This window comes from Solanum pennellii, chromosome 7, assembly GCF_001406875.1.
Source record: "Solanum pennellii chromosome 7, SPENNV200".
In the NCBI taxonomy this organism is placed as follows: Eukaryota; Viridiplantae; Streptophyta; class Magnoliopsida; order Solanales; family Solanaceae; genus Solanum; species Solanum pennellii.
The window spans coordinates 39527184-39534476 of NC_028643.1; the positions used below are offsets into that span (position 1 = coordinate 39527184).

The following is a 7293-nucleotide window of genomic DNA, read 5'->3' on the forward strand; positions in this document are numbered from 1 at the left end:
CAAGCCCATCGACACCCCTTTAGTGGGGTCCATTATTTTGGTAGCTCAATAAAGTACCGACTTTGCAGTCATGATCGATGACCAAAATCGATGAGCCGTCCATGCAATGAGTGGCCGTCATTTGGTGTCGTCATTGAGGATGCCTGGCAGCTACTTGGCTTGAAGTTGAGGTCCTACTCAAGGGCCCCTCGTGGGTCCTTAAGGGAGTTGTGTCTAGACTTTAAACCCTAAAACATGATCATCTAGGTTCTAGGGTCCTCTCTATTAAGTTATACCTCAATAAAAAAATTAACATCAATCAAAACACAAAGGCACACACAAGCACATAGACGACTAATCTCCGAACGTCTTGGTCGTTCCTTGACGTTAGACCTCAAACTCAACAAGACTGACCTACAAACTAATTTACACATTAATTTAAAAGGTTAACATCCGTTAAAACTCAATTGATGATCTAGTGTATCCTAGTTGATTGTGAGGGTTGTTATACTTTCAATCACTAGGTCCCTAAATTTCAATGAGATTATTGATTCACTATATCTCGCTTACACTTAGGGTTTCTAAAGACTTTGATATTGGTTTTGATTTAGTTCTTATAATATTCTTGATCATATTAACATGTTTTCTTGAAATTGTTGTTTAGATCCTTAAATGAAGAACATACTCTAGTTGTGTACATTCTCTTTGCTCATGAATTTCACTTGCTAGGTTAGTTAAACAGATATATGTGCTCTAGTTTTGAAGATCTCATTGTCATTACCTTCGTTAAATAGATATATGTGTGCTCTTAGGCATATATAATAAATAATTTCCCATGTTTTAGTGTTGTTAAAGGACGATTTTTAGGTATTAGCATGATTTTGTGGTGGGTTAGATTGATTGAAAACATACACACATGATTAGTAATTTCAAGAATTCTCGGAGGATTGGAGATAGAGCTAAGAGAAACTAGGGAAAAAGATGGACGTCAAAAAAATAACCAAGTGTAGAATCTACTAGGCGAGGAGCACTAATAGGTGAGCTGCGCCAGGGCTTGTCGCTCAAATCCATTGTTGAGGATATCTTCAAGGCGCGCCATGCCAAGGCTTTACTCTCAAATTATGTGTCCAGGTGTGACAATGGCGCCCCGTGCCAAGTAGTACCTGAGTACCATAATGTGCTAGGCGCGATGGAGGCGCACCATGACAAGCAAATTATGACTTTTCCAAGTTTTAAACATTAACTGGGAGGAATAATTTGAATAAGATTTGTATTGAACTTCTTATACTACTATAAAAAGATCCTAGGGTTTCAATTCTCAGATTTCGATGTTTGTTTAGTGTGAAAGGGCAATAATCAAGTTTGTAATATTTTTAACTCTTATAGTTTACGGATTTGTTTATGAACAATTATCTTTTCTTGGTTAGTATGAGCATGAGTAGATAATTCCCTAGTTCTACGGCTTCATCTACGAATCAATTGTTGAATATTTGAATATTTATGAATTAATCTTTGGTTATCAATTCAAATTAATTGAATATTCTTATTTTACTATTTCTTGACTTTTCATCTATAGATAAATCTAGTGTCTAATCTTGAATTTACCATAGGAGAGAGTAGATAAACCAGAGAATGTAGAGAGCTCGGTCCGCCCATTAAATTGAGGAGATTAGTGTTTAGGAGTGACACCCAAAAGATGAATACCTTGCTTTGTTACAAAATGGGATAAAATATAAATGCTCGCAAGTTATTTTACATTATCCCCAATAAACAGTATAGTTAGATAACTAATTGGGGTAGGCGACGAGGTGGTTAAAAAAAATCATACTATCAACCCTATAAACTAGCAATTTGACAACTGAAGTTAGTTCAAAAGAGATCTTATGATGCATGACATTCAGTGTATGTTGTAGCTCTTGAATTGCTTTTAATCTTGCCTGAAAACATTAAATAACAGTCATAAACCATTGTTTACTCTAAATTTAGGCCATAATAGTCTTAGTTTACCATAAAACAATCAACCTACCAAGTATTTATGTTTGTCTTTTGTTGTGGAATTAACTGTGAATATAAGTTTATCGTATGTCCCTTGGGAACGATAACTCATTTCAAAAGAAAATATATTACTTGCGCGACCACATACACTTGCGTATATACTGGGGAGAAATAAGTTCTTCGCGCTGCTGGTGGGGACTTATATTCAATTGTTTTGAGTCTACAATAGAAAATTCAATCTTAGCTTATTTATTGCATGCATCTGACTTTTAGGTCTGGATCGCAAAGGACATCCTGTTGATCCTTACAACAAAGCTGAAAGATTTTTGCGTCTGCTAAGAAAGATGAATCGAGGAAGATTAGGGTTAGGACATCCAGGAAATCATGGTGATGATCATCAAGACAATCCTGAAGATGTGAATAACCCAAGGGTTCCGAACAATCAAAGAATGTTGGTAACCAAGAAATACCCCCTCATGTCCCTATCGTTCGAGCAGGACCAGTGTGATATGTAGCAGTCCCACTCACCGCTACTTTGGCATCGAGTATTAGGAAACCTCCATCGGGGTGAGATTTGAATTAAAGAGGAATATGGTGTGATTTCTCCATACTAATGGATAATTCACTTATCTCTCCCATGAGATCCTCAACTTATTATTAGGAACTTTATGGAGGTCACTTGTACCTAAATTCCACTTGGAATCTCAGCGGACTATGTGAGACTAAAATTACTCCCATACTCGTTGTTAGAAGTTGCAACGTGCTAGTTAGACATTGAACAACCAAACTCTATCACTACTCGGGATGGTATCACAAAGAAGTTCTTGAGTCAATTTTACCCATCAAAGAAAAGGGCCAAGTTGAGAGGTGAAATAACAAACTTTTCGCAAAATCTTGGGGAAGACATGTACCAAGCTTGGGCACGCTTCAAACAAATGTTGAATTATTTCCCACATCACATGCAGAATAATGAGGTACTAGCTCACACTTTCTTTGAGGCTTTAGTATATAATTCCCGTTCTCTTCTCGATAGTGCATTAGGTGGACATGCCCTATCCATAACAAGTGAAGCATTATTTAACTTACTTGATAAATTGTTAGAAGGGAACCAAGGGTATGAAAGGGATACTTCTCGAACCACAACCCAAAAGACTGCAGGGATCTTAGATATAGACCAAACTACTACTTTAAATGCCAAGATAGATACAATGCAACATAGTAGGACCGTATAGTTTAAGCAGTTAGCTCTGAACCAAGCATCTGTTGACACCCAATTTTTGCCTAACATTTTAAAAATTCGTAATTTTAAAGTTTTCTTTCTTTAATAGCTTAAAATATTTTTTTAATATAGTTTAAGGAAGTTTATCGATAACTATCTTCATTTCTCAAAATTTAGGATTTTTGTTAGTTATTTTTTAAAAAAAAATTGCATTTCACATGTCATTAGTTACACTCATTATATTATTTTAAAATTTTATTTTATTTGTTAAATTTGTTAATATTTATGTGAATTTAGCACAGTCTAAAATTTAGTCAAATACAAAAAAAAAAGAAATAAAATTTTAAGAATTCTATTGCAAATTTTGGGCCACGATGTTAAGCCCGTCATATGAGCCCATTTGGTGTTTTTATTTAAGTTATTAAGTACGTCAAAATATGAAGGAGAATTAATTTTTCAAAAAAAAAAAAAAGAGGAAACCCTCCCTCTCTCCCCTGCCAGCCGCCTCTCACTCTTCTCCCTTAGCTGCCAGCCCCTCTCCCTTCTCCCCTCCATCCCTTAGTCGTCACCTCCCCTCCCTTCTTCCCCTTTCCCCTTCCGCTTCCCCTCCCCTTTCTCCCTTACCGTTTCTCTCCCCCTTTCTTTCCAACACCTCCCCTCCCTCTTCTCTTCTCCCTTCCCTCTCCTTGCAGCCCCTTCTCTACCTCCCTTTTCCCGGTGACATCCATCAGGAAACCCAGCAGCAGCCGAAACAACAGCCGGACAGCAACCCCACCAGCAGCAACTCCGACGAGAGCAGCTCCAGCAGTCGAGTCCATCAGCAACAACAACTCCAACCAGCAGCGGCCAGAAATCGACAACACAGCAGGCGAGGCGGACAGCAGCTTGTAACAGCCAGCGAAGACAGCTGCGAGGCAGCGAACCACCGGTAATAGCAGTCTGGTGAGGAGCGGAAGCACCAAACGGCGGAGGCTGGACTTTCTTCCCTTCTCTCTTTATCCTCTTCGTCCAGCAGCTCGAGGAGACACCACCAGCAACCACTCATCCCCAGCGAAGCTCCAAAATATTGACGAACAGGGAACAACAGATCAGGTCAGAAATTAAACTCTGGTAAATTTACAATTGAAAATATTTGTTACTGTATTAAAATTTCCTATTTTAGTTTATTAACCTTTTAATTGTTATTGTTGTTGCTGCTGCTTGGTTTCTATCTGTTAATTATTTGTATTAACATTATTATTATAAATATAATCATTACTTAGCTATCCATCATATTTGTTTAGTAATTTTGTATGGCATTGTTAATGTTTGGAGTTAGTCTTGAGCTTTGTTAAGTTTGATTATTTGATTTCATTTTAGTTTTGTTGTCATGAAGCATTGACTATTGGTTCATTGATGTGTTATGGCGATTAATTTGATATTTTTGATAAACATATTTTTATATTACAACTATGCCTTTTTGTTCCAATTTTAGTATAGTTTATAATTAGTTATATCTGTAATTTTTATTGGTTGAAATGATCTTTGCATCTTTAGCTTTCAATTTGTTGGTTGAAGTGATATTTATAGTTGCGTCTTATTATTTTGTTGTTGCCTGTTATTCATATTTTTGTTAATCTTCTCGAATCTCCAATCAAACAAGTGTCTGTTTCAGTTGATAGATCTACTACTGTGTTGACTATATTTTGTATGATTTATTGATTCATTGTAATGAAAGGGCCGATGAAAAATCTATCCGTCGGTTTTAGAGGCCTTTCCATTTTGAAAGACGGAAATTTAATTAAAGTTAATATTTTTATTGTTAAAGGGCCGATGAAAAATCTATCCGTCGGATTTAGAGGCCTTTCCATTTTGAAAGACGGAAATTTAATTAAAGTTAATATTTTTATTGTTAAATGGCCAATGAAAAATCTATCCGTCGGGTTTGGAGGCCTTTCCATTTTAAAAGACGGAAAATCTAATTTAAGTTTATATTTAATTTTAGTTGTTGGAATTGACCGATGAAGAAATTACCGTCGATTTCCAAGGCCTCCCATGTCAATAAGACGGATTTTTATATTTAAGTCATGTTTTGAGTTATTCATTTTTATTTATATTTATTCGGTACTAACTCTTTTACTAAGTGTCTTTACAGGTACACAGAGGTGCTTCGCCTTGAAATTATTCGAAAAGTTCGAATTATATTTTTATTTCATTATTTTGTAAATATTGACGTTAGGCAAACTGTAGGCCGATTATTATTTTATTTTATTGTGTATATTGTGTGTTTATTATATGTGTTTATTTTATATTCTTCCTCAATTTGAAAAAAAATGAATTCAGTCGGGAACCACATTTGTGGATTCCGAAGGGTGCCTAACCACTTCCCTTCGGAATAACTTGAACCCCTTATCTAGAATCAATTTGGTTTTCTAGATTAATAATTGGTTTCCTAGTTTTTCTAAAATTAGGTGGCGACTCTTTTTAAAACTCATTTATTTTAAAACTTTGTTAAAATTGAATCAATTAATTATTTTCGAGTTGCAGCGACGTTTCGCCCTATTTCGGCAGAGTAGGGATGTAAACAGAATGGCGACTCTGCTGGGGAGTTTAGAGGTTCTAACCAATATGAATTTATATTTTTTCAAATTGAGGAAATTTTTTTCTATTGTTATGTTATAGCTTGTATTTTTATTTTGTTGATTATTTGTATATTGTATTTATTCATTATTCATTTTATTGCGTGTATATTATCATTGCATTTCATGGAATAATTCCCGTCAAAACGACAAATAGTTTGCATTAGGACAAAGGAAGTTACGTGGCTTACCACGGCTTCCTTCAGAAAAACACACAAGTCTAATCTTTGAAAGTAATAAACGAATAGTTGGCTTGCAGTCATTCAACGTCGTTTATTAGCTTCACCCCGTTGTCTGTCCGACTCGGGTAACCGTCACTTCTATACCAATTCTAGTCATCCTAGGATAGAGCAAAATCAAATCCGAATTTAAGCATTAGCCTAAGATGACCCGACACCCAAGGCGTGTTGAGCCCATTAGAAGACCACCTTGAGTCCAAAACGGCCCACGGCCTAAATGGACGTTCATACTTATGTGTTTAAATTTGAAGGATGTATATGTTGTTTGAGAAAATTATTGTCTCATAGTGTAACGATTAGATTATAGTTTGCTTAGGTTAAAGAAATAGCTTCACCAGCTACTAGCCTATTCGAAGATATTGCCACCCGAAGATGACAACAAATCAAGAAAGCAGAAGGATCTTTAATGGAGGCATAGTTTAGGGTCGTACCCCTGCGTGGGACTGATTATTTTATATAAGTTTTCCCTATTATGTATTCCCATTAGGTTTTATTCATAAAATTTGTATAAATTTGAGTTTTGGGGCAATGAAATATTTCAAATGACGTATGCATCCTTCAAATCGATAGGCCTACCCTAGGCATAAAAGGGTCACATATTTGTATAGGGCGCGCAATAATTGTTTGTATGCTATGTGATATATTAGGTTTATCTTTAATTAAAACAGTAATTATGTGCTTTATTCATTATTTGTGTGATATTTTGCATTATTCATTATGTACATGAACTAACACTTTTACATTTTGAGTTGTTCTTCTTCAAAGCAAAATGTTGATTTATGTCCGAATTCAGAAATTATTATTTGTCCAAAGTGGCAAGACACAAGAAGATTAGAAAAATTACAGTCCTTGCATTTCTCAATTATATCAAGTCAAAACGATAAATCAGGGGAGTATTTGACTATGAGGTCGTATCCACTTATTTTTATTATTATTTTGCATGACGGTCCTGCTCTCACATATTTCTCATATTTTTGTAGGGATACCGTCCCCGACATCAGTCGGGGATGGTCATAACTATGTCTGGATCTCGTGAAAATTGGAAGGAGACAAAGATCCAAGAAAACATCCAAAAGAGTACAACAAATCATTACTGTAGAAATTCGTAGGGTACATTCAACATACAGTATAAATATTGACGATTAAGAGGCTATAAAACATATTGGTGCGGGAAAAAAAAAAGCACTTCATGACTACAAATTTCAGTGGCGTTAAACCTAGGAATTTCTTTGAGTTGTCTAAA

At 35.6% G+C, this 7293-nt stretch overlaps 1 long non-coding RNA gene across 1 annotated transcript; it reads left to right on the forward strand.

The window, feature by feature from the left end:
* The first annotated feature begins 3662 nt into the window (after positions 1-3662).
* LOC114077972 lies at positions 3663-7293 on the forward strand. The gene is made up of 2 exons (XR_003579369.1): positions 3663-4285; positions 5328-7293. It is a non-coding gene; the product is annotated as an uncharacterized LOC114077972 (long non-coding RNA).